At 38.5% G+C, this 12,869-nt stretch overlaps 1 protein-coding gene across 1 annotated transcript in view; it reads right to left on the reverse strand.

Annotated features, from left to right (window-relative positions):
• The window catches only part of LOC117374997 (potassium voltage-gated channel subfamily C member 1-like), a 64,695-nt gene that overhangs the window by 11,278 nt on the left and 40,548 nt on the right, over window positions 1–12,869 (reverse strand). The window lies entirely within an intron of this gene.

Here is a 12,869-nt window from a genome sequence, read left to right on the forward strand (position 1 = left end):
CACTATTACTCATACCCCCAAACCCCGCCCTTCCTCCCCCTTCACGCTCCTGTTTAGTCCTCCAGATACTGCCAAGTTTAGCAACCCTATTTAAAATGTGGTTGTGGGCTGAGTTTAGGTGTTTAGTCCGACTTTAAGAAGCACTTTGGATCCCCAGAGATAATCTGCAAAACTGAAGCATTTTATTGGTGCTTATTTTTGCACCGCATCGCAACATGGAAATCATCTAAGTAATGTTTTCAGCTCTTGCTCGTGCTTAAATGTCACATAAAGGAGAAGTTTAGACACTTTTCTGGCCAAAGTTTGTTCGGCCAAACGTTCAAACTTTTAAAACTTTTAAATGTAAGGTTATAAGAATAGTACATATCTAAATACATCATAACTATTTACTGAATTTGATATCAAGAAAAATACACAAAACAAAACAAACATTTCATGCAGGTTTTGGCTCACAGTACATAATGGATTCGTCGGTAATAAGTGAGAGTGGAGTAGGGACACCCGTATGCTTAAATGATGAAGCGAAGGCATACGTGAAGCGTGTGTTCTCTGACAGGGACATACCTGTGTCAGTCAGACTTTAGTAACACAACGCAGAGGTAGAGACTGAGGAGGGAAGTAGCCTGGGGTGGGATGGACACAGCACAGTTAGAATGACATGGGTTAGTGCATGTGGGTTTAAACAGACGAGGGGGCACGGGGTGGGGAAGAACGGTGTAGTGACCTGATCATTGTAGCACATGGGTAAATAGTACAAGGCTACAGTATGACGTCACAATCCTGGGAAAATTGAAACTAATCCCTGCTACTAATCAACTCTGGTGCAGTCGCCATAGGAATTTCGCATAATTAAAAGTTACGCCGAAACTGCTGGACCGAGTGCAGTCTGAGCAAGGCGTTATACATCTCCAGGTATGTTTTTGATGAGGGAATGTTATAATATGGCTTAAAGTAAAAAAAAAAAAAGTAAATGCATATAATGTGTCTTTTAAATTTTTGAGTTTATAGATATAATTTTTTTTATTTCTATTCATCTGTGGTGTTAGTTATGGTACTATGTTATGGTAAGATGTTAATTAAGACACTTTATGTCATACCACAAACTGAAGAAATATTGTATAACTGCACAATGGTACCTACGATGATACCTACACTTTTTCATTGGCTTCAATCAACCTAACTTTATGATTGAAACTTATCTATTTCATCCATTCTTTGTTTTCAACTGCAAACTAGTTCCTTATGAATGAAACTAATGTCATTTTGGGTATTTTGATAGACATCATTCAGAGTAACTAAAAACTAAAGCAAATTAGATCTATTGTGCTGTAGTATGTGTTTGGTTCCTATATTTCAGTCTAGTGAAAGGGAAACAGGTTGGGGTTGGGTAAAGAAACACCACAAATAGAAAACATCGAAATCAAATATTACCCATAAACCAATAAACATGCATGAACGTCAACATATTTCAGACAAAGTTTAAAGGCCCTGTACCTGATTTTGTTTTTCAACATATTTAAGAAAAATTTGTCTTGTCACAGTACATATATATTGTATAAGCAGCTGCATTTAATTATAAAGCATTTTATTGCTTGAGAATCAGAAAGTGCACCGTTAGCATACTAGCATTACCGTGAAAGTTGTGTAAAGCACTTATAAACTCATCGGGGTGAATAATTAGGATGCTCGAAATGCACAGTGTAAGTGAAGGGGAACTGCAAACCATTTAAAATGAACTAGTTCTATTTGTCATGTTTTAAGACAGAAAAATCAGGTACAGAGCCTTTTAAACCGAGAAAAAGCACATGTTGACTGAAATATCAGCAGACATATTCAGAATTTTCATTGTCACACACTTTTACATGACAGTAACATCACAGATCATACATATAGAGTATATGTATGTTTAGAATCACAAAACTCAATCACAAGTCAGAGAAAGCCACAGCACATCACACCACAGGGACACGATAACAGAGCAGGCAATGGTCAGCAGTGATAGTGGAGACGAGAGAGATGGACATAGTGTACAGCAGAATAAACTAGAAATAGACCAACATATTGGACCAATATTTGTACTTTTTTGTGTATAGGCTATTGGCCTGTAATCTGCAGCATAGGTTGGAATTTGGTTTGGGCTCACTAGTTGCTTCATAAAGCTTTATGTTCACTCTTTAGTGCAACATTACTGCATTATGAGTTCATAGTAAGGTGGCTGTCTAAATATATATATATTTTTAATAGAGATTATATTTCCTTTATAGTTTAATCATGCAAAGCAGCAACAGGTATAAACAATATTGATGTTAGTATTTTCAAATCATATATATTATGTATTGGCCCAAAAGTATGAACAGAGCTTATCGGCCATCAGTTTCTCTGAAGTTTAAACAATGGGCATCGACCATGGAAAAAACAAAACAAACATATCAGTTTATGTCTGGAATACACCATTCAAAATAACCATTAAAAGTACTGGGTGGGCTAAGCGGAGAGCCTCATTTCTATGATATGATGAGCGTTTAACTCTAACACAGTGTGCAGTATGTGCAGTAGGCCTACATGTGCAACTGGTATGATTTGAATTCAGTCATATCTAATGGTCAATGATCAGCTTTTTAAAAGGGGGTATTACACTCCTATGGGATACTAACTGCTAACGCATAACATATTTAGAACACTTTATACTGTGTTGAAAATACTCGTTAGCCGAAAACGTTTTAACATGTTCAATTAGTTTGAGTTTTGTTTTTGACACTCCGAGTAGCTCTTCCTTTTCCCTCCCCCTTTAGAGCACTATCACGACATAATCAACATGCTAATGAAATACTACCTTTGTTTATTCACGGAAAATTGCCATGTGGAAACATGGGTGATGTAGACTTGTGTGTTGAGCTCTGGAGCAGATCGTACTGCTCAGGAAATTAATACTGAATGCCATTAAAAAAAAAAAAAAAAGCAGTCATTTCTAGCTTAGGTGTTTTTAATGGAGTGGTCTACAGCCAATCCTCTGTATATGGTGATACAATATCATTATCACGGGCTGCTATATATATATATATATATATATATATATATATATATATATATATATATATATTGCTGAGAGTATTTTTAGTATCTTTTACTAAATTATTTTGTGATAATTATCACATCTATGACCATATTGTGATATCATATTGTGAGCCATGTTTTGTATATAATTTTACTAAAACACAGTTAAGATTATTATATAAGCCATGACATTTCTTTTTTTTTTTTTTCTTGAAGGACCCTAACATCCCCGTGCCTGTCCAATAGCTCTTGGTTGTATTGGTATTAAGTGTTCAATGTTACACAAAATTGACTCTTGTGAGCTTTAAGCCATGTTAGAGTGTTGTTACATCCTGGAGTTGTGTTTTGTTTCATTCACACATGTTTGAGTTACATTTTATTATTAGTCTGTCTACATCTCCAAAGATCAAAATACTCTGTTCCACCTTGTGATGTCATGAAGCAGTTGTTTTCAAGTTAACACCTCCCTTTTACCTTGTTCAGTAGAGATTGGCAATTCCATCACTGATATTACCTAAAAGATTCTAGTAAGTTGTGTATGCATTTTAACAACGCAGTGGAGCACTTCCTGTATTACCACATGATGACATCACAAGGTGGAACACAGTTTTACGTTTGAGAGAAGAACTCAGCCTAAATATGCAGGGTTTGTGTGTTAAATATGTGTGAATGAAACAAAACACAACTCCAGGTCTGTTTGTGATGAGGAAACATTATAACAGATGAGAAAATAGCATAATATTCACCCTTTAAAGGCACTTTCCTCCTTGTATCTACTCTAGTTAGCTTCAGTATAGTTTGCCTTCACACTTTAGCCATCTTCCAGTGAGAAAACCTGCACTGCAGTTTATACCGTACTACTGCAGTGCTGCTGGTGATCCAACTGAAAACCACTACACTCTGCTCATCTGCCTATTCAATCTATTGTTTTCACTTGTATTGTGTAGACGTCTAATTCGTCACATAACCCGAGCCACAACGTGATACACCAGATGTAAATAAAGAGTATCTAATAAGTCTCGTAGGGAATTCCATGTTTCATATCGCTTTCCGATCTATTCCCATAATCCACGCGATCAATGTGTTTTACTGCCTCTGTCACACGAGCCCCTCTCCCAGTGTGGACGGGGGCAATCAGGAAATAAAAGGATGAGCGCGCTACTCAATAGTTCTCCCGGGACACGGCACTGCAGCAGATCGGCACCCCCAACCCTCCCCCCCTCTCTCTCAGTCCATCGGTCACCGCGGAGACCGAGTGTGAATGAATACATTTACACTCCAGCGTTCTGTGTGCAAGGAGCCAATTCATGAAGAGGGGGGGCTATTGCACAGAACAGGGCATCTGCATTAGTGGGACAGAGGGTTCGGCTCAATATATTCGGCTCAATACTCTGCTAGTGCTGGTAGAAGAGGGGAATTATAGGTAAATGAATAGAGAAGAGGTGGAGAGAGAGGGAGAGAGGTGGCTAAGGTTGCTACTGCTGCTGCTGCCTCACTAGGAGCACTGCAGGTTGATAGAGGTGCAGTACTCAGGGTGGCCACCGGGGGCACCAGCGAGCAGCACTGCACCAACTCTCTCCCAGTGCCTCTGCAGCCTGTCGTCATTCCGCACTGATCAATGTAACATTCTGGAGTTTTGGAGGAGCGTTCATTGGGAAGAGCCGGTGTTTCAGAGAGAATGGAGTTTTGATCAAAGTGTAGTTCATATAGGACCACTTTAGATTATAATTATCGCTCATGAAGCTTCAATTTAGCTATTCTTATTCCTGTTTATACCATGTTTATAGATCTGGTGTGTTATATGCAACATTATAAAAAAGTGGTATTATGCAAATTGTATTTTTTGGAGCTTTCTACCATGTTATAAAGTTGTTTCCTCATCAAAAACATGCCTGAGATTTTAGATGTCATCCATGCATCTCGTGTTGTGATAGCGCTCTGAAGGGAGAATGACTTAGCACGGAGAGCAAAGAGAGGGGAGATACAGAGCCTCTGAAACTTGTTAATTCAAAAGAATAAAAGGTAAACTGGTGATCTAATACATTATATGTTGGCAGTTAATACCCCATAGAAGTAAAATGCCTTTTCTTTATGAACTAACGAGTATTAATAAATATTTTATAATGGTTAATCACTATGGACATAATTTTTCATCATTCTGAAAACCATGGAGTTCTGACCTGTCCTGCAGCACAGTTTTAAAGTATTGCTTGGTTTTCGATGATATCATAATATTCAAGGCCAATGATATACATATTGGGGGCAGTTAATGTTAATGAATATTGGTAAAATGCAGCTTTATTTTGTTATATGGTGAGTTCTTGGCTCTAGTCACTATTAGCAATTATCAACAGTTTGAATTTACCTTTTGGATATTTCTTTTGAACATATACAATATACAATACTACATGGGCAACTGTATCTTACCCCCGGCACCATTTTGAGGACTTTCTGATCATTTAAATGTTAGAATATTTGAATTGTTAATTGTTGCAGCCACAGTACAAAACGATTACTCTTAAACTCATTACTATATGTTTGTTTTATAGCTCTTGTTCTTTTAAATCAATTGCATAACATAACGAATAATTCAGGAACACTGGCCTCTGTCTCAGTTATATTAGACCTATCAGCATTTCTCCAAATGATGAGCTCAATCAGACGGACAGAATGCTTTTATGTACTGTGTCTCTGTCTCCATGGCAACAGCAGAAAGGTTACTGGATGGTGTGAATGCGAGAGGGTGCGTGTGATACAGATGGAGAAAGTGACTGGGGTGCCGTGGCGAGGCTACACCATCTGAGTATCTAATGGTAAAATGACACTTGGACATAGGCTTTCAGTGTAATATGCGTGGGATAAAACTATGTTCCTAACTTTAGATAGACTAACAAAATGGACAGCTTATTGGTTAATGTGTTCCCCAATATGGCAAAACATTATATGCATACATTTTCTTAAAGAGCCCATATTACGCAATTTTCTGATCTATGTTATTATGTCGTTTCCTCATCACACACAGACCTGGAGTTGTGTTTTGTTTCATTCACACATGTTTAACACACAAACCTGCATATTTTACCTTGTGATGTCATGTGGTAATACAGGAAGTGCTCCACAGTGTTTTTAAACTCCATACAGCTTCACTAGAATCATTTGGATCATGAAATTGCCAATCTCAAAATGCGCTGTTGAAAACTGCCACTTCATGACATCACAAGGTGGAACAGAGTGTTTTCTGTTTAAGAGAAGAACTCAGTCTAAATATGCAGAGTTTATGTGTTAAACATGTGTGAATGAAACAAAACACAACTCCACATGTTTGTGATGAGGAAACAACATTATAACAGATCAGAAAATAGCGTACCTTTCTATTATCTTTTTATTACTATGATTTATTTCATTTTGTATTATCATATTTGGTCGGTTGCATAGGTTTTGTCTACCCAGTACTAAATATGTTAAAAATGCTTGAATTTGTATGTGTCTTATTGTTTTGTAAATGAAAAGGCTAATGCTAATGCTATCGGACCAGAGCATAAGCAGGCAAACGGGGTCTTTCTTCCCAGCACTCGCTGCCACACAGCTGCTAGGACCACAGTGGAAACAGTGACATTAAAGTGGACATATTAAGCTTAAATGAGACTTTGAAATAATTGAAAAAGACTATTTTGCAATGACAGCTCAAGTTTTAAACTTTACCTCCTTTCTGGAGGTAGCACGTCACCTGCATGATTCCACTGAAATATAAAGTTAATATAACCAGAGAGAGGAGGCTCTACTCCACGCCAAATAAGAGTTAGGCTTGTGGAGATGCAAGCCCACTCACAGTAAGGACACATGTTTTTCAGAAAAAAACACACACACAAAAAAAAGTTAGTCTAAGACTAATTAGTTTTGAGCTAAAACGTTACATACTGTGGCTTTAAGAAATGTAATGCATTTACTTTTCAAGCTCAATTTTAACCGGCCTAAAGGAGGCAACATTTGCAGTACATCTTATATTATTCTTGCTACTATAGTATCGTTGGCCATCCACTTTCTTTACATCATATAGTCTGTTGGTGCATCTATAATGCATTAACTGTGGATAGTGAAATGCATTGATATTCCAATATTGTCCATTAAGTATAAACTAATTAGCAGAATGAGCTACGTAAACATGATGCTAACAGATTATTTGCTTTATAGTGGAGGCATTGACTCGTTCTGGGTGATATTTTTCTGATGATGATTTTTAAATGATTTTTATCTGTTTTTATGGACACAATCACAGCAAACTACTTAAATTATTCTTGGAAGGTTCAATTTTGCATAACTTCAAGGTTGCAGATATTTGAATGTAGCAGCAAAATCAGTGACACGAGAGGGGGGAAGAAAGAATCAGGAGCGGCTAGAAAAAAGCTACTTTCCCGAGCATAAGCCTAGCAACGTTTCAATTCAAATGCATTCAAATTTATGCTTCATTTATCTCACCCAACTCTACATAGAAATAAAGGCTACGAGACAGTCCAGAGGACAGAGTGGTGAGCTATTCAAGATTTGGGCTTTTAACAAACAATTTCATGTACAACGCCTCACTGTGGAACTAACAATGTAGGTTTTCTTGTTTAAAGACAAGATAAATAAAGCACATTCTATTGTTAACTCATTTTTGAAGCATTGCCTCAAACACTACTAACATTATGCTAGCTGTTAGGTCTTGCTGTACTTACCTTAATGTAAACATCCTTATATGATCTCAGTAGGATTTAGCATCTTGCCTTATTAGCTTTATGCTACGCTTTGTGCAGAAACCTTCAAAGCACTAAGGGTCAGAGTTGCAGACAGCCTCAGAGATCCTCGCACTGGTTCAACACATTTGGATGAGTTTTTACATTTAAAGGTGACATGCCATGCTTTATTTGACCCATGCTTGTCACACTCATTTCACATTTTAGAATAATTTACCCTTTTAGAATAAAGATACACGAGCAGTCAAAAGTTTGGACACACTTTTGAATTTAATGAGTGTGAAAAAACATAACTCCAAACATCTTTTAGATGTTTTCCACTCTTCCACTAATGAACCCTGACACGGCACAAGATCAGTGAAGAGAAAACTGCTCTCGCCTCACTCTCGCCTCACTCTCGCCTCACTCTCGCCTCACTCTCGCCTCACTCTCGCCTCACTCTCGCCTCACTCTCGCCTCACTCTCGCCTCACTCTCGCCTCACTCTCGCCTCACTCTCGCCTCACTCTCGCCTCACTCTCCCCTCACCCTCCCCTCACTCTCCCCTCACTCTCCCCTCACTCTCCCCTCACTGTCCCCTCACTCTACCCTCACTCTACCCTCACTCTACCCTCACTCTACCCTCACTCTCCCATCACTCTCCCCTCACTCTCCCCTCACTCTCCCCTCACTATCCTCTCCCCTCCTCTCACCCTCCCCTCACTCTCCCCTCATTCGCCCCTCACCCTCCCCTTGCTCTCCTTTCACTCTCCCCACACTCTCCTCTCACTATTGCCTCACCCTCCCTTTACTCTCTCCATTCACTCTCCCCTCACTCTCCCCTCTTCCTTCATATATTTGATGTCTTCAGTGTGTATCTACAAAATAGAAATTAATACAAATAAAGAAAAAACATTGATAAAGAAGGGGTCCAAACCTTTGACTGGTAATGTAAACCCTTTGGTTATACAGCTTTGTTTTTTTACAAAGATAGAACATAATTTTATAGTTGTAACAATATGTACATAACATGTCACCTTTGATACATCTGAAAAACAGCAGTAATACATTTCAGATTGAGTATGCGGTTCTCCATGGGCCATGCTGTAAGATCTGACCCGAGCTCAGTTCCAGAGGAGGGGGCAAGGGCAATTATAAACTAACCAATCAGCAACCAGCTCTCACTCGAGTGGTGGAATAACAAGCCAACCAGAGCACGGGGGACTTTCACTCGGAAACTTGTCAACAACTCAATTGGCATTTGAAAATGAAGTGTCTGAATTTGATGCCAATTTCAGTCGCAATTTCTGTATAAACTGAGGTGGGTAGAAGTAACTTAATAATCTTTTTTCCTCTATAAATTATTACACTTATCAATGCCAATATTATCAAATCACAACACATGACAATACATTACTTAAGCTCAGCTCTCGTACAAGATACTTATAAACTAAATCAAGTGAATAAAATCAGAACTAGAATGTGGTGCAGACAGCCTGTCGTAGAAGACAAGACCAATGAGGTATTAACAAAGACTGCAGGTGTCATGGCTTCTGTTGCCGTGGCAATTGCGGCGGCCATCTTGTAAAAGTTGTGGTCCTAATAATGGGGCATTTTTTCCTCAGAATTACTAACTGTTCACCCTAAAAACACTGCACTGGTCTAGATTTTATGCGGAATAAAACTATTTGTGTCAAAACAGCATATTGATAATTATTCAGTTTACTTCATGCCTATTAAGAATGCATGACCTAAAATGAGTATCGACTTTATTCCCTAGTATCGTAATCGAGTTTGAAAGGTTTGCATCGTAACAACACTAATTGAGAACATGGGCTTAAGTTAAAGTCTAAATACAAAAATCCCAGTAATTAAAGTATTAAAGAGAAAATTATAATGAAAAAGCCCAGGTCACTAGTAGTTTGCATTAGTTGTTGAGCAGAGCTTTACACTCACAACATGGCTGCTGGGACTGGATGTTGTTTATTATAAGTTACCATAGCAACACTCTTGCCTTTATTAATACCTCATTGGACTGACGGCTTGCTGGTGAGAGGTGTGCTTTCCGACATAACTGGACTAACACAGGAGATAGTGAGTGTGTGTGTGTGTGTTCCCAGGGGAGCTGGTCTGGGGATGGTCCTCTGAGACTGACCCTGAACTGACCTGGTCATCTCCCCCAGAGGACGGAGGTGTCACCTGGGGAGAGTGAAGTCTAACGGCACCGCGTGTTTGTGGACTTAACCACACAGTATGACATTTGTTGCTGGGGATGGGCTATATATCCATTCCAATACAGTATCGGTGAAAACTTAGCTGATATTTGGCACCAATATTTTTTTCTGCACTACTATTGTCACGATAATAACATTTCAAACTCGAATTTGACACTAAGGAATTGGCTCGATACAGATTCCAATACCACGATAATAATAATAAAGCTCTTTTCTCAACATAAAATGATAATTACCACGTGGTCTTATGCTAGTTTTGCATTGCATTTGCATTTTTTAGCATCAATACTTACTGAGTACTGAGTATTTAGCTTTGGTATCAATTAGTATCTGATTTTCCGGGCTGTGTTAAGTGTCATCCCTAGTTTATCCTCAGTACATCACATTAATCTTTTCTGAACAGACCCATGTGTAAAAATGGAATCAGAAGAGCGATTATACAAAAATATGGCTGTACATTTGTGCAAACTTTACTGTAAGTTAAGTAAATTTGTGGGTCTTGCTATGGATTTTAAAATCTTAATGTCGGAACTGATAAATGGTCGGCCACAAGACAAATAGCTGTCGGATGTCGGTATCAGCTAAAAGTCCCTATTAGACCATATCTGTTTATTGTCATATTTTGATAGCTAGCGTTAATATTTACAATATTTCAAATGACGAAAACAATAGTTGTATGTTGGATGCTCTGAAATGGTATGTGTAATTCCCTGTACATATTATCTCTGCGTTAAATGGGGCGTAGCAGTTTGATTTTCTGTGTAGCCGTATTAAGAAAGCTCACGATATTTCATCATATTCATAAAAATATTCGGAGCTAAATGAGTCGAAGCACCATTCGTAAATAAAAACGTTTGCATAGATGTAATTATCTCTACTACAGCTACCCTACCCACCTCTAACTCTAGGATCGAGATCGGTTTTAGTCCACGCACGGCACGGTGACCCTGGAAGCACTAAGGGGCTGCGGTCTACAGGGGGCGCCACTGTGCTTCCAGGGAGGGGGGCGCGGGCGTGGTACCTCAGCGCGGGCCGTATCGATAAGTACCCGAGTGAGAGGACACCGGGTGAGAGGAGGAGAAAGAGGAAGAGGAGGAGCAAGAGGAGGGGAAGACAGCTGCACACCCACACGTAGAGGACACGCGGACAAAAGGACACACCCATACGGACAGAAGACAGACAAGACACAAACACAGAGGAGAGACACGTTAAGACATGAACGGACAGGGACAGACACAGACAGAAGACACGTGAGCGGTAGGACAGACGTTCATCCGAGGTACATACACGCAGAGGACAGGAACCCACGACATACAGAGGGACACAAAGAGACAAGAGGACAGGTAGAGGACACACGACAAGGAACACAGAGAAACACACAGGAGACATGGAAAGAGAGCACAGAGGACCAGTGGTGGAAAGTAACAAAGTACAAAAGTATAAGTACTACACTTCAGTACTTTTATTAGGCATCTGTACTTTACTTTACTTTTATCTTACTACGTTTAAGAGCAGGTGTCTGTACTTGCTACTGCATTACATTTTGAACTGGAGTGAGACGTAAAAAGTAGTTGTTTTTTTTTAGCATCTTCATTGTGACATCCTACCTCATGTCCTGGCTTTGACAAAACAAAATATAAATGAAAAAAAACGATTCAGTCTAACTAAAAATGAATGTCTTTATGAAGATATGCAATAATATTTTACATATAAATACACACGCTTTACTTTTTACTCAAAACTTTTGTATTTTGCTCCAGTATGTGTACTTTTACTGACTACTTTTTCCACCACTGCAGAGGACACACACACAAACACACACACATACACACACACTCGCGCATAGAGGAGGACAGAAGACACATGGACAGTGGACAGAGGACAGACAGAGACATATGGTGGTGTGACATTGACCCACAAATGATATACACCTGAGGAGAAAACAGTAATAACAGCAAAGGCACCGGACAAGGCAATCAACTGTCACCTCTGAACTTTGACCTTTCTCACATCCAAATACACTTTCACACACACACACACTGGACATGAAGCTTATGGGCATGCCCCTGGAACAGTAGCACTTCATTTTACTCTTATATGTGCTTAAAATACATGTGGTACTAACAGCTAAATATGACCAATGGACATTTCTTCAAATCGCCATTTTTTTGTTGTTGTTGTTTCTTTTGTTTTTTCTCATGACCTTTAACATTGTTTATGTCAAACCAAACACAAAACTTTTATTGTAAACTTTGAAACGGAGCTTCTACAGTGAGTTTTAAACAGAACAGATAAAAAGTAACATAATAGGAAGTACTTACAAGTCAAAGTGACATTTGAAGAAATATACAGGTCAGTTCAAGTGGAGTGTATGACTTGTTTTGTTGTTGTGTGTAAATTGTGTTATTGTGAGAGTGTTTGTAGTGTATTTGACGGGAAATGCGTGATACATATGAATTCCCTGCATCATTGAACAGCACTATGACCTGTAGAGGGCGCACTAGAGTCCAGTTTTTTGTTTTTTTTTCTTTTTTTCCCCTTAATTTAAAGGCTTTTTAATGTAAACTTGACAAAACTGATGATGGGAATCAATGTATTCTTAATCAAATTCTAAAAACAATATGTGCACATTTAAAAAAAACTCTTTTAAAAATCTGAGTTTTATTATTTTTAGTAGTTTTTTATTATGAAATATATTATCACAAACCTATCAATTAAGCAAATACTAGACTGTCAATATAGTACATAGCAACAACTCTGCTCATGTGTTATGAGATGTTATTAGTTTGCCTGCAATGTTCCACAGTATTGTTTTTACAGTTAAAAACCTTGAAAAACATTGTTACTGTGAATGGCATCGCCTCTTCACA

Source organism: Periophthalmus magnuspinnatus, chromosome 8 (assembly GCF_009829125.3).
Source record: "Periophthalmus magnuspinnatus isolate fPerMag1 chromosome 8, fPerMag1.2.pri, whole genome shotgun sequence".
NCBI classification, from domain to species: Eukaryota; Metazoa; Chordata; class Actinopteri; order Gobiiformes; family Gobiidae; genus Periophthalmus; species Periophthalmus magnuspinnatus.